Source organism: Lepidochelys olivacea, assembly GCF_965140295.1.
Source record: "Lepidochelys olivacea isolate rLepOli2 genome assembly, chromosome: 23".
Taxonomy (NCBI): domain Eukaryota; kingdom Metazoa; phylum Chordata; order Testudines; family Cheloniidae; genus Lepidochelys; species Lepidochelys olivacea.
Window position 1 is genome coordinate 10,082,634 of NC_140433.1, and position 23,795 is coordinate 10,106,428.

The following is a 23,795-nucleotide window of genomic DNA, read 5'->3' on the forward strand; positions in this document are numbered from 1 at the left end:
TCTGTGGCAATTCCTGCCGGGACATTTGTAAGCATGTAAGAGACAGAACTGGGAAGAAAAAAAGTGTTCAATTTTTTTAAAAAAAAGCCTTTTTTAGAAAATGAAAAGTTTTGGTATCAATGGTAAAAGGCTTTATCTGGGTATCGTGTGTAGCCCTGGTCACCCACCTGGTCACTGGGTAGCCCAAGTCACCCCACCTGGATACCATGTGCAGTCTCAGTCACCCCACCTGGGTACCATGTGCAGTCCCTGTCAGCACACCTGGGTACCATGCGAAGTCCCTGTCACCCCCCTTGGATACCATGTGCTGCCCTGGTTATCCAGTCCTCAAAGTTGAGGAAGCTCAGAAAAATTACAGAGTGGCCAAAGGAAAAATAAAAAATATAAAAATGAGAAAAGAGGGGAAAACCTGGCCACTCTTTCTTCTGTTGCAGGTTGGGTAACCAGGAATGCCTATGGTGCCCAGGTGGGATGAAGGGGGCTACACACCATACCTAGGTGGAGTGACCAGGGTTGCACATAATAAATGGGGCATTGTTTATTATGTTGTATTCAGAGGGAAGAAAAAAGGGAAACTGGGTTAAATGAAAATTCAAAAAAAATTAATTTCTAAATTTCAAAAGCTTTCAAAAATATTCCTTTTTTCTTTTTTTTTTACAAAAGCAAACATTCCTTTCATTTGGAACCCCATGAAATGGCAACAACTTTGAAATTTAATAATGGTCTCAAGTTGCAGTGGGGGAGGTTTAGATTGGATATTAGGAAAAACTTTTTCACTAAGAGGGTGGTGAAACACTGGAATGCGTTGCCTAGGGAGGTGGTGGAATCTCCTTCCTTAGAAGTTTTTAAGGTCAGGCTTGACAAAGCCCTGGCTGGGATGATTTAACTGGGGATTGGTCCTGCTTTTGAGCAGGGAGTTGGACTAGATGACCTCCTGAGGTCCCTTCCAACCCTGATATTCTATGATTCTAATGTGTCATAAAAGTGTTTTTGCGTGTTTTTATACAGCTCCATTTTGGAACATAAACCCCAGGGACTTTCAATGGCCTTTGCACTCCTACATCACTCAGGCGCTTTTGAAAATCCCACCCACAGCCACTAAGTCCATGCTAACATCACATTTCTGACAAAAATATTGTATTAGGTAATAAAATTTTGCTGTTCTCAGAGTTACGCTCTATCTGTGACGGGATGGAGTGGGGACATATTGTGTAATGTCTGCACTGTTGAAAGGAACGTGGCTTGCGTGAGGAGGAGTTTGAACTCGATTTTATAATAATATCAATATTCTACATGATCAAAATGGAGTGTTTAATAATGTATAACCTTAGATCCTGATCTTGCAAACAATTAAACACACACATAATTGTATTTGTGAGAGTAGTGCTGTTGACTTCAATGTTACTGCTCACATGAGCAAAGTTATGCATGTACAAGATTGGGGTTTTAGGGGAATAGCCAGAGTTGGTGTAAATTGGTATAGCTCCATTAAATTCACTTGAGTTATAGGACTTTATGCCAGCAGAAAACCTTAGTATTTCTAGGGTGTTTCTCTTCCAAACTAGCAGCACTGCTGTTCCACATGGGGTTTAGCTCCACGCCAAGTCTGGTGTTTTAAAATTCACCCAGTATTTGCGTTATTTGTTCTAACAAATCCTAATGTAAATTTCTCAGTGAGAAATGTATGTGTCTAAAGTATTTATTATTATTTCAAACACATATGGAGTCTAAACTGAGGATTTTATATCCCAATCAAGCAAATAATAAGAATTGTCTAGAGCTTTAAAGACAAAAACAAGTGTCTGAGGGTTATAATGGGTTAATAAACCCCCCGTGAATAAATGCCATTGGCCCTAATCCTGCAGTTGAACTGCCGGTGCCCATGCAGATCCAGCTGCAGGGCTCAGGATACCTCAGTAACAATATAGAGCCTGATCCTCAGCAGGCATAAGTTGGAATTCTCCATCGACATCCGTGGAGCTGCTTTAAACTAACTGAGGATCTGGCCCATTGTACCACATGATCCCTATGACACCAAAACCGGCATACATTGCCAGCTCATGTCATCTGCATTATTGCCTGGATTGCAGTGGATGCTACTAAGAGAAATGCTGAAGCAAGTAAAATCAATAAATCAGCCTCCTTGCCTAACTCATCATTAGCCTCATTTTTTTACTTCAGAATTTGGAAATTTTAAACATTTCAACCAGTTACGTAATTGATCAAAAAACGGAAGTGTGGGGAAATTCAGCGGGAAAATTATCCTGATTTTATTTGTAAATTTTGAAATTTCCTGGAAATTTTGAGCAGCTCTCAGTCCTGTGTTTTTCCCTGACTTGATTAATCTTTCTGAAATATCTGGTTACATCAGGGACACCAAATATGTGCCCTGGGTCTCACCATGGCTATCGATGGAAAGCCCCAATCAGGAATCTTACAAAGTTTGGATATTTGCAAGGCAGGATTAAAGTCTCCATTAAAGTTTAAGAAATTTGTTCTACTAGTAAAGCACTCCTCACCCATGTAACCTGCTGAAAACACAGAACACGAACATTAATGATCTTCACAAAATTTTCTCACTGTCTCTACTTTCCTAATCAGCTTCGACTCTTTCTCCTTGTCCCTGAAATGAGCTCTGCACAGCCAGCCCTAACCCAGTCATTTCCTGATTTGTAACTTCAGTATCATCCTTTTAATGCAGGTCCATTCTATGTACTATTAAAGATCTGCTCACCATCTCAGACTTTCAAAGCTCTGGGGATGATTTGGATGCTCAGTTGCCATGAATTTGAACATTGTGTCCAAATCCCTTAGGTAGCTTTGAAAATCTCAGCCACATGGTATAGTATATTTATGAGTACAATACACACACACGGGGGCATTATATATAAAGTAGAATAGCTAATTATCAAAACAGTGTTCTGAGGTTTAAATATTCTCTCAGAAATTGGTAAGAAACTTTGGCCCACGAATTTCAAACCAGCTTTTAATAACATGAAAAAACTGTTTAGAGCTCAATATAATATCCACGTGCAGCTGTTCGTTTAAACCATTTTTACCATAAATTCCCCTCCCCCCAGGCTGGTCCCCACATCCCTCGGAGCCCAGACTGACACCCCCCAAGCCCCTAGGCAGAGAGCTCACTGCACGCTCACAGAGTAGCCACAGCAGGATCATGGGGGGATCGAGAGTCGAAAACTCAGCCTGAATATCCAATGGCAACATCTCGTCTAGGTCTCTGATAAGCAGCCACAGGGGCTCTGTGCCCCAGGTCCCTCCTTCTCCCCTCCTTCTTCTGGTCCAGACAGGCCCTGGGCTCTTGTAGCGTGTCTGAGAAAGGACCTGATGTGTCTGTGGCCAGAGGGGCCCTCCCCCCGTGAGATGAGAATGGAAACATTATTCAGCACTACCACCCCCGCATCTGGTCTCTGCATCAGGGAGAGTTGGACCCCCTGGTTTCCCATAGAAACCTCCCTGGGACAGGCTCAGTCCTGCTGAGCCAAAACTAGTGAATTTCTAAACCATTCCCAGGAAAAGGGCAAATTCCTCATGACAATTTCCGCCTTTTTCCCACTAGCTCCAGCTGCGGGTCTCCCCTGAGACGGGAGACAAAAGGGCATGTTCTTGACATGAGCTGGTGTCTGTCTTGGTGTCTCCACCTTCCACAGCCTGCTGCATGCACCACCGCCAGGGCGGGCTTTGTGTGGGGGGGTCAATATATCACAAAATGATGCACAGGGGTCATTAACATCTGTTCTGAGCTCCCGGCCTGTTCTGGTAGTGCCAGCTCTCACTCCACTGGCCTCTTCACTGCACACCCTCAGCCCTGCCCCCATGGGCCATGTGTCCCTGTCACACTGACCCAGGCCTGCTCGGCCCAGACATATGGATCTGCCAGACACTGCAGCTGTAGAACAACCAGACATGGAGAGGGAAGGAATGAAAACCCAGCATGCCCCAGGTGTTCGAGTAAAGGGGACCTGGGACACTGACATCACACGGAATATGGGGACTATGCCGGTAACACCAGGACATGCTCTCTGTACAGGACTCCCTTTGGCTGAGGTCATACAAAGGCCAGGGATTGGTTGGGCACAGGACCTTAGCATCTGAAAGCTAATGTTGTGCCAATATTTAAAAAGTGTAAACGGGATGACCCAGATAATTATAGCGCTGTCAGTCTGATGGAGTAGCTAGAATTAAAGGAGCGTAATATAAGAACATAAGAATGGCCAATGGTCCATCTAGCCCAGTATCCTGCCATCTGGCAGTGGCTGGTGCCAGATGCTTCAGAGGGAATGAACAGAACAGGGCAGCTATAAAGTGACCCATCCTCAGTCATCCAGTCCCAGCATCCGGCAGTCAGTGATTTAAAGACTCCCAGCACATGGGGTTGTGTTACAGGCCATCCTGGCTAATAGCCATCGATGGACCTATCCTCCATGAACTTATCTAATTGTTTTTTGAACCCCATTATACTTTTGGCTTTCACAACATGCCCAGCAATGAGGGTTGAGGGTTCATTGTGGGAAGAAGTCCTTCCTTTTGTTTGTTTTATACCTGACACCTATAAATTTAATTGGGTGTCCCCTGGTTCTTCTGTTATGTGAAGGGGTAAATAACACTTCCCAATTCACTTTCTCCACACCAGTCATGTTTTTATACACTTTTATCATATCCCCTTTAGTCATCTCTTTTCTAAGATGAACAGTCCAAGTCTTTTTAATCTCTGCTCATCTGGAAGCTATCCCATAGCCCTAACCATTTTTGTTGCTCTTCTCTATCCTTTTCCCAATTCTAATGTATCTTTTTTTAAATGAAGTGACCAGAACTGCATGCAATATTCAAGGAGTGGGTGTGCCATGTATTTATATAATGATGTTTGTTAGTTTCAGTATCCTTGATTGTTCCATATTATTTTATATTCATATAGTGGCATTATGATATTTTCTGTCATACTATCTATCCCTTTCCTCATGGTTCCTAACATTTCGCTAGCTTTTTTGACTGCCAATGAATACTCAGCAGATGTTTTCAGAGAACTATTCAAGATCTCTTTCCTGAGTGCTAACAGCTAATTTACACCCTATCATTTTGCTTGTATAGTTGAGATTATGTTTTCCAATATGCATTACTTTGCACTTATCAACACTGAATTTCATCAGCCATTTTGTTGCCCATTCACCCATATTTGTGAGATCCCTTTGTAAGTCTTTGCAGTCTGCTATGGATTTAACTGTATAATTTTGTATCATCTGCAAACTTTGCCACCTCACTGTTCACCTCCTTTTCCAGATCATTTATGAAAATGTTGAGCAGCACTGATCCCAGTACCGATCCCTGGGGAACACCTCTATTTATGTCTCTGCATTCTGAAAACTGACCATTTATTCCTACCCTTTGTTTCCTGTCTTTTAACCAGTTACTGATCTGCGAGAGGACCTTCCCTCTTATCCCATGACCCCTTACTTTGCTTAATAGCCTTTGGTGTGGTACCTTGTCAAAGGCTTTCTGAAACTCCAAGTACATTATATCCACTAGATCCCCCTAGTCCACATGTTTGTTGACCCCTCAAAGAATTCTAGTAGATTTGGTGAGGCATGATTTCCCTTTACAAAAGCCATGTTGACGCTTCCTCAACAAATCACGTTCATCTCTGTGTCCGATCATTCTGTTCTTTACTGTAGTTTCAACCTATTTCTCTGTCTTACCAGCCTATAACTGCCAGGATTGCTTCTGGAGCCTTTTTTAAAAATCAGAGTTATATTAACTATCCCCCAATAATCTGGTACAGGGGCTGATTTAAGCAATAGGTTACATACCACAGTTAGTAGTTCTGCAATTTCATATCTGAGTTCCTTCAGAACTCTTGGGTGAATGTCATTTGGTCCTGGTGTCGTATTACTTTTTAATTTATCAAACTTGTTCCAAACCCTCCTTAATCTGGGACAGTTCCTCAGATTTGTCACCTAAAAAGAATGGCTGAGGTGTGGGAATCTCCCTCACGTCATCTGCAGTGAAGAATCATAGAATCATAGAATATCAGGGTTGGAAGGGACCTCAGGAGGTATCTAGTCCAACCCCCTACTCAAAGCAGGACCAATCTGATGTAACAAATTAATTTAGCTTCTCCATAACAGCCTCGTTTTCCTTGTGTGCTCCTTTAGCAGCTCAATCATCCAGTGGCACCACTGACTGTTTGACAGAATTCCTGATTCTGATGTACTTAAAAAAAAATGCTGCTGTTTTTTGTGCCTTTTGCTAGTTGCTCTTCAATTTTTATTTTTTTTTGGCCTAATTATACTTTTACACATGACTTGCCAGAGTTTTGTTCCTTTCTATTTTCCTCAGTAGGATTTGACTGCTAATTTTAAAAAGAGTTTTTGTTTTTTGTCTCTAACTGCCTCTTCTATTCTGTTTTTTAACCATGGTAGTATATTTTTTTGGTCCTCTTAATTTTTTTTTCTTTTTAATTTAATTTAATTTAATTTAATTTCTAATTAATTAATTTTAATTAATATAAATTCAATTATATTATGGTTGCTATTACCAAGTGGTTCAGCTATATTCCCCCCTTGGACCAGATCCTATGCTCCACTTAGGATTAAATCAAGAATTGCCTCTCCCCTTGCGCTTTCCAGGACTAGCTTTCTTTCACACATAGTGCCATTTACCCACCAGCGTGACCTGCTCTGTCTTTCCTACATATTTTGTACCCTGATAATATCATGTCCCATTGATTATCATCATTCCATCAATTTGGCATATACATTGAGTCTGAGCCTCTCTTGTGGTGTTTTTAAAAAGTTTACATGCTGCATGCAGGTATTTCATTCTTGTGACTGTGCCTTTTTCTTTCCATTTAACTAGCCTCCTCATTTTTGTGTCATTCCCCTTTTTGAACTTAAATACTATTTACCCCCTAGAAGGATGTTAAATTCAATTATATTATGGTTGCTATTACCAAGTGGTTCAGCTATATTCCCCCCTTGGACCAGATCCTATGCTCCACTTAGGACTAAATCAAGAATTGCCTCTCCCCTTGTGCTTTCCAGGACTAGCTTCTCCAAGAAGCAATCATTAACAGTGTCTAGAAATGTTATCTCTGTATTGCATTCTAAGGTAACATGTACCCAGTCAATATGGGATAACTGAAATCCCCCATTATTACTGAGTTTTCTATTGTTGTAGCCTGTCCAATCTCCCAGCGCATTACATAATCACCATCATCCTAGTTAGGTGGTTGGTAGTATAATCCTGCTGCCATCTTCTCATTATTCTGGCATGGAATCATAGATTATAGAATCATAGAATATCAGGGTTGGAAGGGACCTCAGGAGGTCATCTAGTCCAACCCCCTGCTCAAAGCAGGACCAATCCCCAATTAAATCATCCCAGCCAGGGCTTTGTCAAGCCTGACCTTAAAAACTTCTAAGGAAGGAGATTCTACCACCTCCCTAGGTAACGCATTCCAGTGTTTCACCACCCTCCTAGTGAAAAAGTTTTTCCTAATATCCAACCTAAACCTCCCCCACTGCAACTTGAGACCATTACTCCTTGTCCTGTCCTCTTCTATCACTGAGAATAGTCTAGAACCATCCTCTCTGGAACCACCTCTCAGGTAGTTGAAAGCAGCTATCAAATCCCCCCTCATTCTTCTCTTCTGCAGACTAAACAATCCCAATTCCCTCAGCCTCTCCTCATAAGTCATGTATTCCAGACCCCTAATCATTTTTGTTGCCCTCCGCTGGACTCTTTCCAATTTTTCCACATCCTTCTTGTAGTGTGGGGCCGAAAACTGGACACAGTACTCCGGATGAGGCCTCACCAATGTCGAATAGAGGGGGACGATCACGTCCCTCAATCTGCTCGCTATGCCCCTACTTATACATCCCAAAATGCCATTGGCCTTCTTGGCAACAAGGGCACACTGCTGACTCATATCTAGCTTCTCGTCCACTGTCCACAGAATTTCTATCCATAGAGATTCTATGGTGCAGTTTGATTCATTTAAGACTTTTACTGTATTTGACTCTATGCTTTCTTTCACACATAGTGCCACTTACCCACCAGCGTGACCTGCTCTGTCTTTCCTACATATTTTGTACCCTGATAATATCATGTCCCATTGATTATCATCATTCCATCAAGTTTCTGTGATGCCTATTATATCAATATCCTCATTTAACACTAGGCACTCAAGTTCACCCATCTGAATATTTAGACTTCTAGCATTTGTATAAAAGCACTTAACAAATTTGTCAAAATTTAGTTGTCTGCATTCATGTGACGTAATTGAATGGGACTCTTTTTCATTTGATAGTTTCTCTTCATTTCCTACCTGCACTTGATCAACCTCTGTCCTCTCGCTTTACTAGGATATAGAGAATCCCCATTAATAGATCCTCCCTTACAGGATGTTTCTATCCAAACCATACACTCCTCTGCACCCATAGGCTTTCCCCAGTCCTTAGTTTAAAAACTCCTCAACAGCCTTTTTAATTTTATATACCAGCACTCTGATTCCATTTTGGTTTAGGTGGAGCCCATCCGACCTGTATAGACTCCTCTTTTCCCAGAAGGTTCCTAATAAACCCTATTCTGTCTGTTAGGATATAGATATTCAGGCCTGCCTGTAAAGGCCTATACTCTAAGAATTTAGGTGTATTCTTATCACTTAGCTAGTTATAGAGGTATAAAAGAAGGAATCAAAGTCACTGTCTGCCGGTGTAAGGGCCTTCCCTTACTGTGACAGTCTGAGGCCCTGTTCTTAGGCTAAGGCCTTTGGCTAAGCAGCAGAGGCAGCCATAAACTGGGAAGCGAACGGTCACATCCTCACATTCCAAACTAGTTACTTGAAAGAAGGTGCTATTGGGCTGTTAGGAATACAATCCTGTCCTGATAGTACCTATCGCCTCCAGAGAAAGGGAAGAGCCTAGAAGATGTAAAAGGAAACTTAGTTTGATAGCATCCTGTCTGGAAGAACTCACTTATCAATAGCTGGGATGTGAAATCCTCATTTCTGTGTTTGTTCTATCACTGTAGTCCCCATTTCCCAATTGTTTGTCTGTATAATCTCTGTCTGGTTCTGTGATTGTTCCTGTCTGCTGTATAATTAATTTTGCTGGGTGTAAACTAATTAAGGTAGTGGGATATAATTGGTTACATAATCATGTTACAATATGTTAGGACTGGTTAGTTAAATTTCAGGAAAATGATTGGTTAAGGTATAGCTAAGCAGAACTCAAGTTTTACTATATAGTCTGCAGTCAACCAGGAAGTGAGTGCGCTGGGTGGGTGTGTGGGTGGGTGGGAAATGGGAACAGGGAATGGGGGTGGGGAAATTGGAATCATGTTTGGCTAAGGGCAGGAATGGGAACAGGGACACAGGTGTAAGGCTTTGTGGTGTCAGAGCTGGGAAGGGGGACACTAAGGAAGGAAACTGGAATCATGCTTGCTGGAAGTTCACCCCAATAAACATTGAATTGTTTGTACCTTTGGACTTTGGGTATTGTTGCTCTCTGTTCATGCGAGAAGGACCAGGGAAGTAAGTGGGTGAAGGCATAAGCCCCCTAACACTGTCCTTCAAACACCATTGTCTCATCCATGCATTGAGACCCTGCAGTTCTGCCTGTCTAACTGATCCTGAGCATGGAACTGGAAGCATTTCAGAGAATGCTACCACTGAAATTCTGAACTTTAATCTCTTACCTAGCAGCCTAAGTGTGGCCCGCAGGACCACTCTCCTACCTTTCCCTATGTCAGTTGTACCTACATGTACCACAACCACCAACTCCTCCCCAGCACTGCACTAAGCCTGTCTAGATGTCTCAAGACCACCTTTGCACCCAGCAGGCAATTCACCATGCGGTTCTCCTGGTCATCACAAACCCAACTATCTAACGATTGAATCCCTCATCACTATTACCCATCTCTTCTAGAGGGGTATCCTCATTGCGAGAGGACACTGTGACATCATCTAAAAGTTGGGTCTCAATGATGGGCTGATTTCCCTCTGCTCCAACTTGATGTTCTCCTTCCCCAAGATTTTCATCCTCCTCAACAGCACAGAGGCTGCCACCCTAGGGGTGGGACTGCTCTACTGCGTCCCAGAAAGTCTCCTCTGTGTACCTCTCTGTCTCCCTTAGCTCCTCAAGTTCAGCCACTCTGGTTTCAAGAGCCTATACTCAGTATCTGAGACTCATGAGTTGCTTGCACCAAATGCCACAAGGCAGGTAATTGTACATGCTGCATTCAGTGCAATAAACTGGATAGCCCCCACTCTGCTGCGGGACTTCTGCCAGCATTCTTTTTAGTCTTGCAGGGTTTCTTTGTTTGTTTGTTCTTTGTGTGGGGATTATTTGGGGGGGGGGTGAGGAGGGAGTTTTTGGCATAAACTCAGAGAATACTTGTTAGGTGTATCTGGCTCTCACACTCTCTGTCTTAACTCCCTAACAAAACTCCCTGTTTGTTGCCCCTGTTGGCTAGCTCCTTGCTCACAAGCTGTCTTTTTAAATCCCTGTTCTCCCTGAGTTCACCCCGCCCCCTTGTCAAGCATCCAAAAGGGATTAGGGATCAAAACATGTCAGGTTAGAGAGTCCTTAGGAAGCTCTCAGCCGTTCTTAGAAGGCAACTAGGCTCAGCACACAGCCTCCCAAACAGACCTCCCTATAAACTTCATTCAAGCAGGCACACGGCAAGCAGACAAGCCCACAACACCAAACAAACTACCAAGCAGCAACTCACCCCAAGGGTCATGTGGTCACTCCTCCTTCCCCTGAAGAACTCCCTCACAAAATTCCCCTGCTTTTTGCTTCTCCTGTTAGCTATCTTTTTTTATGAGATTTCTAAATTGATTGGTAAAGGTAATAGTGCTGATGTAATAGACTTAGACTTCTGTACTTGAGTTGGTACCACATTTTGATAAAAAACTCAAACGATATAAAATTGACATGGCCCACATTAAATGGATTAAAAACTGGCTGACTGAAAAGTCTCAAAATGTAGTTGTAAACAGGGAATCATCATCGAGTGGGTGTGTCTCCAGTGGGGTCCCACAAGGATCAGTTCTTGGCTCTGAACCAGTTAACATTTTTATTAATAACCAAAAGAAAACACAAAATCATCACTGAAAAAGTTTTTAGATGACACAAAAGTAGGGTGAGGGGTTAATAATCAAGGGTACAGGTCACTGATACAAAGCGCATTCTGGATCACTAGGTGAGCTGGGTGCAAGCAAACAGTATGTATTTAATATGGGCAAATGTAAATGCATACATCTAGGAACAAGGAATACAGGCCATACTTACATGATGGGGGACTCTATCCTAGGAAGCAGTGACACTGGAAAAGATATGGGTGTCATGGTGTATCAGCTGCACAGGAGTTCCCAGGGTGACACTGTGGCCAAAAAGGCAAATGCAATCCTTGGATGCATAAACAGGGGAATCTTGAGTAGGAGCACAGAGGTTATTTTTACCCCTGTATCTGGAACCGGTGTGACCCTTGCTGGAATCCTGTGTCCAGTTCCAATGTCCACAGTTCAAGAGACATAAATTGGAGACAGTTCAGAAAAGATCCATAAGGATGATTAATGGATTAGAAAACCTGCCTGATAGTCATAGACGCAAAGAGCTCCATCTCTTTAGCTTAACAAAGAGAAGGTTAAAGGGTGACCTGATCACAGTCTGTAAGTGCCTACATGGGGAACAAATATTTAATAATGGGCTCTGAATTTAGCAGAGAAGGTCTAACATGATCCAATGGCTGGACGTTGATGCTAGCCAAATTCAGACTGGAAATAAGGCATAAATTAACCATTGGCACAATTTACCAAGGGTCATGATGGATTCTCCACCACTGACAACTTTTAAATTAAGATTGGATGGGTTTTTCTAAAAGCTCTGCCCTAGGGATTACTTTTGGGAAGTTCTTTGGCCTACAGGAGGTCAGACTAGATGATCTGGGCTTGGAACCTATGAATCTGTGAACTTCCTGGCTCTGCCCCCATTCTGAGGCCACACCCCCTTTGTCAGTAGCTGGATTGGAGCTAGTACAGGTGTCTCTATGGCAGGACTGTGCCCTCAGAGAACCCTGCACTGGAGGGATCTTGCTGGGACTAGATGCATCTACTTTAGGGTCACTTTGGGATCAGCAGGTACAGTGCCACACCCCCCCAGGGAAAAAATCTGGCTCAGTGACTCTGTACCAGGGCCCAAGATATCAGTATTGGCTGAGATATGGTGCAGGGGAGAAGATGCTGTTCTCCCAGCCATTTGTCCCTGCTGAGAATGCAGTACAGGGGCCATCCGCGGGATAGAAGTGACTGCAGCAGATGGGCATCAGTGCGGTATGATGCTACCTAGGGGTATCCAGGGTTGTGAGGCATCTTGCTACCACCTGGCCTTACATGACACTTTCTTGGGGTGTCCAGGGCTGTGAGTCACCTTGTTACCCTCCTGTCTACAGCTAGAGGAAGACTTGCTGGTGCTAAGCTGGGTATCAGCTCCCCTGACACCTCCAGCTTGGCAGCCACCCACACAATCTCTTCTGGGCTCTGCCAGCCCTTACTTAGCCTTGCAGGAGAACAACAGGTGCACTCCAGCCCGAAGCCCCTCTGAAAGCCTCCCCCTGCAGTATCCAGCCTGTGCCACTGGACACTCACAGAAATTACCAGCTTTACTCAGTCCAAGGGAACAGTGTACACACAGCCTGGCTGGTACAACTCAGGGGCAGGGCCAGGGCTGGATTTCCCATTAGGCACAGTAGGCATTCTAGGGGTGTCTAAAATTCAAATTTTGCTGCTGGCTGAGCAGGAGATAGTCCCACGCAGCCCTGCTGGAACGCTCCTCGCTTAGGCCGGCCGACAAAGTCACCTCCCAGCGGGGCCAGTGAATGCGGCTGGGGGGCAGGGCTTGGAAGAATGGGTCTCTGGGGGGGCCACTGGGCAGTGGGAGTTTCTGGGGGCACTGGCAGTGGGGGGTGGGGAAGGTGTGTGTGTGTTGGGGCGCTAGGAAATGGGGGTTCTGTGGGTGGAAGGGCGCTGGGTGGTGGGACAAAGAAAAGTTAAAAGTGGCAGGGTATCTCCGCCACCCGCCACAGTTAGGAGCTCTGAGCCACTGCAGAGGCGGGGGCCCCCGGAGCTCCTGGCCACTGCAGGTGGTGAGTGGGGAGGCTCCAAGCCACTACAGGCGGCGAGATCCCCCTGCAGGTCCCGGCTCTGAGCCCCTGCAACTAGGGGCGCCCCAGGTATAAATCTGGCCTTGGGCAAGTCCTTTAAAACATCACAGCATGGAGACTGAGTTTGAGTGAAAACAATAGTAAGGTTATTATCAAAGATAAAGTGTTAAGAGATACTGAGAGAATGGAGATACAAATGGTACGTACAAAACAAAAAGTATAACATGCTTCTTAGAGCCTAAACTTAATGTTCACAGGCTGAAATCCTTGTCTAAAGTCTTTTCCCCCAAAGCAATCTCCCAGCACCACCAGCCAGCACAGCTGGGAACCACCTTCCATAAATGCAAAAAGCGCTGTCCATTTTGCTTCATCGGTGGTGGATAAAGATGAGTCCTTTTGCCTTCTTCTTGTCTTCCCTATATTTGTTGCTTAGTCTCCAGAGTCAGGACAAACCCCTGTGGGCCAGAGAATCCCATGCAGCGATCCCTGCATCCAGCCCATGTCTGTGGTGGAGCTGGAGAGTGTCTTCTAGTAACAACAGTCTTGATTTACAACCGAATGTTGGAGCATCCCCCATGTCCCCAATGTCAAAGGCTCCTCAGACAGACCAGCCGCCCCCTAACACTGCACGGAAACCCGGGCTCGGGGCTGGCTCCCAGGGACAACCCTGCTGAGTCACCAGCTCCACATTCTGCCTCTCACTCTGTCTCTTGGGGGCTCTCCCAGTAGCTCTTCCCATCTCCCCTGGCTGAGCCAGCAGCCCCAGCCTGGAGCAGCGTGGCTGGGAGACACCAACATTCATGCAGGAGAGTGAACAATTGGGGATTTCTGGGATATGTCTTTTATTTTGACTTGAGAAGCCCAGAATGAGACGTGAGCCAAGCAGAGACCTCCATGGTTTGGTCGCTCTCTGACATGGACCGAGGCAGCCCTTTGTTAGGGGATAACATCGTCCCCTCCATGGAACACAGTGGACAGGCTGTTTCTGAGTTCAGCAGGAATGTGGACATTGGAATGACCCCAGAGAGTGACCTGCCCTTTCGTACAGCCAGGGGCACAGACAGTCCGTAGACATAAGGAAGGGGCAGTGGAGTCTAGTGACACTAGGATTCCCAAGTTTCTAATTGCAGAAAACCGAACACCCTTGCCCAGCACCTTGCCCGTCCCCTTCCCAAAGCCCTGCCCCTGCCCAGCCCCTTTCTCAAATACCCGACCCCTGCTCACTCCATTCCCCCTCCATCCGTGGCTTCCTCTCCCCCACCTTCGCTCATTCACCTATTTGCACTGGGCTGTGGCAGGGGGTTGGGTTGCGGAAGGGGGTGCAGGCTCAAGCTGGAGGTGCAGGGTCTGGGGTGGGGCCAGAGATGAGGGGTTTAGGGTGTGGGAGAGGGCTCCGGGCTGGGGGTGTGGCCAAGGGGTTCAGAGTGTGGGAGGGGCCTCCAGGATGGGGCAGAGGGTTGGGGTGCGGGAGGGGGTTCGGGCTCCAACTGTGGGTGTGAGCTATGGGGTGGGGCCAAGGATGAGGGGTTTGGGGTACAGGAGGGGGCTCCAGGCTGGGGCCGAGGAGTGCAGGAGGGAACTCAGGACTGGGGCAGGGGGTTGAGGTGTGGGAGGAGGTGAGGGGTGCAGACTCTGGGTGGTGCTTACCTCAGGTGGCTCCCGGAAGTGGCCGGCATGTCCCTCCAGCTCCTAGGGGCCGGGGTGGCCATGGGGGCTCTGAGTGAGGCCCACAGGCACAGCCCCCGCAGCTCCCATTGGCCATGGTTCCCGGACAATGGGAGCTGCAGAGCCAGCACTCAGGGTGGGGACAGTGCTTGGAACTGGGCAGGGAGCCTGCCATCCCTGCACCATATCTGTACTGGAATATGACATGGTGTCAGAAGTAAATTAGAGCCAGAGGAGAACAGAAACAGAAGGAAAACAGCAACAAAGGTTGCAGACAGAAGGAACAAAACAATAAAGGTTGCAGGATCTCATCAACATGTCATTCTTCAAAGATCCAGGGAACTTCACCTGTGACAAACCTTCACAATGGACAAACTGGAAACAATTTTATGCAAGATTTCATATTGCAAACAGGCTCCACCAGGAAACTGGAAATATACAGGTATCTTCTGTAATTTATGCTGTGGGGAAACAAGCAGAGCATATCTTTAAATCCTTTGACTTTACTGAAGACAGACACAAAGAAGACTGTGAAGAGTTCTAGCTATGCTTGATGCCTACTTTAGAGCTCAGAGAAACATGGTTGATGAAAGATCCCATTTCCACCAGAGAATTCAAGATGCAGGGGGGGAATGTTGACCGTTTGATTAGAGCTCTGCATACATTGGTTGAAAACTGTGACTTTGGGAATGCAAAATATGAAAATCTCAGAGGCAGACTGGTTATCAGATTAACAGATAAAATAAAATTCACAGCAGCTACACCTAAAGAGAGATTTAACCCTACACTCAGATATACAGAAAACAAAGCAGTCTGAGCTGCTGAGACAACAAAACCAAGAGCCATTTGCCACACTTGAAAAACAAGAAGCTATCTTAGAAGCTGTTAACAGATGCAACAGAGAACAGATGCCATAAGACCCCTGAGGCCAGGAGAGAGAACTTTCAGGCTAAACAGGGCAAATTGCAGCCTACATGCATAAGGTGTGGAAAAAGTCATAGCCCAAAAGACTCACTGTGTAATACATGCATAAAATATGGACATTTTGCAGCTGTTTGCTGCACCAAAGCCATCAGAGAGTTGACTCACAGTACAGACAATTGGGATCTATCATTTGTTATAACTAAGGCCGTGAGTCTGTATGTTACGAATTACACCTGATAGGACACGCACACAAGTGCTACGAATTACACCTGATAGGACACGCACACAAGTGCTACGAATTACACCTGGTAGGACACGCACACAAGTGCTACGAATTATACCTGATAGGACACGCACACAAGTGCTACGAATTACACCTGGTAGGACACGCACATAAGTGCTACGAATTACACCTGATAGGACACGCACACAAATGCTGTGAATTATACCTGATAGGACACGCACACCAGTGCTGCGAATTATACCTGATAGGTCACGCACAGTTCGAATCTAGGCTGAGGCACAGAAACAAAGTCCACAACTGCAGAGTTCCCAAAAGACACTAAGTTTATTACGCTCAAGCGTGGTGCCCCCCTGCTAGCCAGGAGGGGACCCTGAATGCAAATTATACAAAGGTTATATACCTTTTAGCAAAGCATGTTGCCCTCGTGCATCGGAAACCTTAGCCAATAAACAAACCCTTGTCTTATCTACCACCTATCCCTGCTTGGTGCATTCCTCGTGCTATACCAGTATGTTAATTACACAGCATGGTCCTAGAGCTATGCATCAGTAACTTTTATTATCAGGATGGGAGGCCTCACATCAAGGCCAAGAGACAGGGAGTTAGAGACTGACAAAAACCAGATACTGGGAGTCAAGGCAGGCTGGAGGCAAGGAGGAGGATTTTCACAGGGATTTGATATCTAAGGATTACTCCTCCTGGTGTATGATGTGCTGGCATTTAAACAATGGTGGGCCCCAAACCAAAATGGAGTCACATGTGCTAACTTTTCCTTAACATGTAATAGGGGTCACGGAAGTCATGGATTCTGTGACTTTCCATGACCTCCGTGACTTCTGCAGCGGCTGATGCTGGCCTGGGGTTGGGGGTGGGCACTGCAACCCTTAGGGGGCAGGGAAGGGTCTCCCTGCCGTGTGGTGTCTGCACCCGGCCAATGGGAGCTGCGGAGAAGTCCCTGCCCTGGCCTCTGACTCCGCTGCCTAGAAGCTTCAGGGACACGAAGACGGGTAGGAAGCCCCTGCCAGCCCTGCCAACCCCCCCGCCCCCCCCACACACCACACACACACACACACAAGACCAGCAGGGGGCCCGGGTCACCTCCCCCAGCACCCACGGCACCCCCAGACCGCCAACCCTCCCAGAGCACCCCCACGCCCCTGCCCAAGTTTTAGTCACAGCAGGTATTTTTAGTAAAAGTCATGGACAGGTCACAGGCCCTTGAATTTTTGTTTACCTGTCCATGACTTTTACTAAAAATACCCAAGACTAAAACGTAGCCTTAGTCCTAACACACAACCTGCCTGGAGAGTGAAACTGAATATTCATGGCAAGAGTATTGACTTTACAATTGACTCATGAGCAGATATCACAGGCATCTCAGAAGGGACTTACAATCACCTTCAACCCCTCCCCCAGAACTGAAATCACCTGACATAGCTCTGATTAGCCCTGCAGAGGTATTCTGAACTGCCTGAGTCAGTTCACCACAGAAACAACTTATTAAGACATGAATTCAGATTGTATGTGATCAAAGGACTACAGATCAACAACCTTCTCAGCCGCAACCTGACAGCCATGATGGGCCTAGTGAGAAATGTGGAAGAATTGGATGGAATATTTGTTGACAATGGACCTTTGAAAGGAGATCCAATATGAATAACCATAAGACAATGCTAAACTGTATAGTGTACAGACACCTCCCAGGATTCTTATCACATCTCTTCATAAAGTGGAAACTGAGTTAAAGAGAATGGATGTTTAATACAAACAAAAGGGAGGTTTAAAAACAAACAGGTTTAAAACAAACACAAGGAAGTACTTTTTCACACAACACAAAGTCAACCTGTAGAACTCATTGCCAGGTGATGTTGTGAAGGCCAAAACTATAAGGGAGTTCAAAAAAGAATTAGATAAGTTCATAGAGGATAAATCCATCATTGGCTATTAGCCAAGATGGTCATGGCTGCAACCCAATGCTCTGGGTGTCTTTAAATCTATAAATGTCAGTCCTTGACCCAAGTTATAGGGTTCTGTCCCGGACCATCTTGTGTAATAGCCATTGATGGGCCTATCCTCCATGAACTTATTGAAATCTTTTTTGAACGCTTTTATACTTTTGGATTTCATAACATCCCCTGTCAATGAGACTCACAGGCTGACTGTGCATTATGTGAAGAAGTACTTCCTTACGTTTCTTTTAAAACTGCTGCCTGTTAATGTCATTGGCTGACTCCTATTTTTGTGTTATATGAAGGAGTAAGTAACACTTCCTTCGTCATTTTCTCCCCATCATTCAGAATGTTCTACACCCCTATGAAATCCCCCTGAGTCGCCACTTTTCTCAAGTGAACAGTCCCAGTCTTTCTAATCTCTCCTCAGAGGGAATCCATTCCATACCCATAATCATTTTTTTGCCCTTCTCTGGACTTTTTCAAATTCTAATATATCTTTTCTTAAATATGATGACCAGACCTTCATGATGCATTCAAGGTATGGGCATATCATGGATTTATACAGTGGTATTACGATATTTTTCTGTCTTATTTTCTATCCCCTATCTAATCATAGAATATCAGGGTGGAAGGGACCTCAGGAGGTCATCTAGTCCAACCCCCTGCTCAAAGCAGGACCGATCCCCGACTAAATAATCCCAGCCAGGGCTTTGTCAAGTCTGACCTTAAAAACTTCTAGGGAAGGAGATTCCACCACCTCCCTAGGTAACGCATTCCAGTGTTTCACCTCCCTCCTAGTGAAAAAGTTTTCCTAATATCCAACCAAAATCTCCCCCACTGCAACTTGAGACCATTACTCCTTGTTCTGTCATCTGCTACCACTGAGAACGGTCTAGAGCCATCCTCTTTGGAATCCCCTTTCAGGTAGTTGAAAGCAGCTATCAGATCCCCCCTCATTCTTCTCTTCTGAAGACTAAACATCCCCAGTTACCTCAGCCTCTCCTCATAAGTCATGTGTTCCAGTCCCCTAATCATTTTTGTTGCCCTCCGCTGAACTCTTTCCAATTTTTCCACATCCTTCTTGTAGTGTGGGGCCTAAAACTGGACACAGTACTCCAGATGAGGCCTCACCAATGTCGAATAGAGGGGAATGATCACGTCCCTCGATCTGCTGGTAATGCCCCTACTTATACATCCCAAAATGCCATTGGCCTTCTTGGCAACAAGGGCACACAGTTGACTCATATCCAACTTCTCGTCCACTGTAACCCCTAGGTCCTTTTCTGCAGAACTGCTGCCAAGCCATTCGGTCCCTAGTCTGTAGCGGTGCATTGGATTCTTCCGTCCTAAGTGCAGGACTCTGCACTTGTCCTTGTTGAACCTCATCAGATTTCTTTTGGCCCAATCCTCCAATTTGTCTAGGTCCCTCTGTATCCTATCCCTACCCTCCAGCGTATCTACCACTCCTCCGAGTTTAGTGTCATCTGCAAACTTGCTGAGGGTGCAATCCACACCATCCTCCAAATCATTTATGAAGATATTGAACAAAACCGGCCCCAGGACCAACCCCTGGGGTACTCCTCTTGATACCAGCTGCCAACTAGACATGGAGCCATTGATCACTACCCATTGAGCCCGACAATCTAGCCAGCTTTCTATCCACCTTATAGTCCATTCATCCAGCCCATGCTTCTTTAACTTGCTGGCAAGAATACTGTGGGAGACCGTGTTAAAAGCTTTGCTAATGGTTCCTAACATTCTGTTCACTCTTCTGATTGACACTGCACATTGAACAGATGTTTTCAGGGAACTATCCATGATGATTTCAAGATGTCTTTGATGAGTGGTAACAGCTAATTTAGACCCCATCATTTTGTATGAATAGTTGGGATTATGTTTTCCATTATTTTGCATTTTTCATCGTTGGATTTAATTCATTTTGTTGCCCAGTCACCATGATGGGCTGTGGATCTGGCACTGAACATAAGATTTTCAAGAGCTCTGAAGCCAATGTGCTCTCAGCTTGCTGAGCACTGTGGAATCAGGCCCATAGTGAGTACAGTCACTCACCTTCCTGAGGTGGAGTTTTCTCAGGCTGGTCAGTGACAGGGCTGCCATTTGAGGAAAGCCTTTCTGTCTGGGCAATAAACACAGGAAATATCACTGTGTCTTAGCTAGGAATGAGTTAAAGTGGGGCCTGCATCTTACCATGCCTGAATACTTTTACACATCTGGCTCCTGGTTCCCCTGTAGCCATAACTCGACCCACTAATACAAGTGACATCTCCAAACTGCCTTGTCTTTACTACAGTTTTACCTCGAGTTAATTAAGTCTGGTGGAGGACACAGCTGTTTTCCTATTGAATGCACAGCCTCTGCGGCAGAAAATGATACAAACACGCCTGAGATGGCCAAGGGGAGAGCAGTAGCATAGAATAATTTACTAAATGCCCTATACCCACCATTTGAGCCCTTTCCCCTGCCCACACAGGGTAGCTTACGACCACTCACCTATGACCTTCAGTTGCAAGGGGGCACTGAGATCAGAATTGGCCACCTGGTTTTTCTCATCCTTGTGCTGATACCCACAAGAATAGCGTCCTGCACTCTTCATAGAGGTCTTAAGGAGCAAGGTATGACTAATTTGTCCTGGTTTGAATTTTTGGCTGGAAAGATCCACCCCATCTTTGCAGAAAATAACTATGGTAACCTGAGAGTTTGGAAGATCTGCACATCGGGCTAAAACTGGGACCCCCTCCAGAGCTGATGTTGTATTGAGGAACAACCTAGGTGCGGGAAGATCTCCTGGAACAACAAAGAGACACGGACACATGTGTGCCTGAGAGGGGAATGACAGGGAGATGAGCGTTAGCAATCACTGAGATGAGAAATGCAGGGACTGGTGAAAGGAGAAGGGTCTGTTCACTTGGGAATTCACAGAAATATGGAGTTTAAAACACCTTGACGGACACCATTTTGGGTTACGCCCTGCTTGCATTGATACATTCATAAACGCATCAGACTTGCTTATTTAGTCTGTTTTGTTTCAGGTGGATGTGAATCCCCGCTACGCTGGGCCAGATCCCCAGATGGTATAAAAAGCTGTCGCTCCACTGGAGTCAATGGGCTTGTGTGAATTTACCCCACTCCATTGGAGCCGACAAAGCTACACCAGCTTACACCATCTGAGAATCTGCCCTAAACACGTTTCCTTTTCGTAAACGTTTATGGTCGGCCTCTGTGAGAAATTCCATTTACTGCTTAATTAACAGGATTTCAGGGAGGGATTGCACAGAAATTTTCTCCCGTCCCATCTCCTTCCATTACAAGGGCCTGAAAATTTTGTCCCTTGCTCTGCCGTTCTTTTCCTTCCCATGTCTCCTGTGTTCCCACACTCATCTGCGGAGCTGCAGAACTCCTGGTCTCTGACCCCAGCACCTGCAGCAAACAACAGAGATGGTGAGTAGCAGACAGGGCGTCTCTAACAATAACTAGCCTGCGCTGGGCAAACGCTAACGTTGACATTTAAGCAAATAACTGTAAGAAAATCCAAGCAATTAGAGGCCCCTGCCCTGCAGTGAGACCCATGCTGGTGTGGGGTCCTCACACCCAGATCTGATGGCCCAGTTGAGGCCCTGACTGCCCCCATACACTCACTACACTATAGCTTACAGGATCACACAGTGATCACAGCAGTAAGTGACATGAGGCGTTAGACCATCCTGTCTTCCCCCCACCCCCATGGCCACTGCAGAATATTCTCTAGGTTTTGGGCCATCTCACTCTGTGCTCCACCACCATAGTGTCTAAGCACCAAACCTTAATGACCTGAGTCCAGTGAGATGTGGGAGCACAATTATCCCTGTGTTACAGGTGGGGGCTGAGGCCCAGAGCGAATCAGGGGTCACTCAAGGACTCGGGGACAGAGTCCGAAATTCAGCTCAGATCTCTCAAATCCTTATCTAATGTGTACTCCTGTGTGTGCTGATCCCCTCCCCACACGCCTGTTGTGGGGCAGGTTGGATGAGGGCTGTTCAGGACAGGCCTAGGACAGGACATCTCCTCCCACCTCTGAACATGGAAGACACCCTGCATTCGGGCCTGATCAACAGCCCACTGGACTCAGTGCCAGGGTCCCATGGACACCAATGGGCTGTGCGTCAGGCACTCAGGGTGAGATTCTCAAGAGCTCAGAACTCAGTGTTTTCTCAGCGTGCTGAGCACTGTGGGATTCAGGCCTGAACACAGTCACTCACCTTCCTGAGATGTTGGATCCTCAGGGCTGGGGCTGGTATTTGGGATCAGACTCCGGCCTGGGAAATAAACACAGACAATATCAGGGACATCCAGCGGCTTGATGGCCGACCAAACAGAGATCATCCGAGAGACAGAGCTGCTACAAATCCATAGATCATGTCTCTCCAGAAGAGCTTCAAACACACTGGGCCAGATCCCCAGCTGGTGTAGATCAGCCCTGCTCCACTGAAGTCCATGGGTCCTGTCAAGGTTCCTCCCCCACTCTGAACTCTAGGGTACAGATGTGGGGACCTGCATGAAAAACCTCCTAAGCTTATCTTTACCAGCTTAGGTCAAAACTTCCCCAAGGTACAAAATATTACACCTTGGACAGGCCGCTACCACCACCAAACTAATACTGGTTACTGGGGAAGAGCTGTTTGGACGCGTCCTTCCCCCCAAAATACTTCCCAAAACCTTGCACCCCACTTCCTGGACAAGGTTTGGTAAAAAGCCTCACCAATTTGCCTAGGTGACTACAGACCCAGACCCTTGGATCTTAAGAACAACGAACAATCCTCCCAACACTTGCACCCCCCCCTTTCCTGGGAAATGTTGGATAAAAAGCCTCACCAATTTGCATAGGTGACCACAGACCCAAACCCTTGGATCTGAGAACAATGAAAAAGCATTCAGTGTTTTACAAGAAGACTTTTAATAAAAATAGAAGTAAATAGAAATAAAGAAATCCCCCCTGTAAAATCAGGATGGTAGATATCTTACAGGGTAATTAGATTCAAAAACATAGAGAACCCCTCTAGGCAAAACCTTAAGTTACAAAAAAGATATACAGACAGAAATAGTTATTCTATTCAGCACAATTCTTTTCTCAGCCATTTAAAGAAATCATAATCTAACACATACCTAGCTAGATTACTTACTAAAAGTTCTAAGACTCCATTCCTGTTCTGTCCCCGGCCAAGACGACTACAGACAGACACACAAACCCTCTGTTTCTCTCCCTCCTCCCAGCTTTTGAAAGTATCTTGTCTCCTCATTGGTCATTTTGGTCAGGTGCCAGCGAGGTTACCTTTAGCTTCTTAACCCTTTACAGGTGAGAGGAGCTTTCCCCTGGCCAGGAGGGATTTCAAAGGGGTTTACCCTTCCCTTTATATTTATGACACGCCCCCCAAATCTCAGCTAGGGTGAAACACTGGCTGGGATTTCTTCCTGGAGCTCTAGGAAAACAGAGTTAATAAGACACATGCATCTCTAAATATACTACCAAGTACATAAAGACTAACAATATTTTCCACATCTCAAGGACGATTTTAACCAGTTGATTCTGGGAAACTTTCACGGGAGAGTGCATCAGCCACTTTGTTAGAAGCTCCTGAGATGTGTTGGATGTCGAAATCAAAATCTTGGAGAGCTAAACTCCACCGAAGAAGTTTTCTGTTAGTTTCTTTGACGGTGTGAAGCCACTTTAGTGCAGCATGGTCGGTTTGCAGGTGGAAACGCCGTCCCCAAACATATGGGCGTAGCTTTTCCAGAGCGTAGACAATGGCATAACATTCTTTTTCAGTGACTGACCA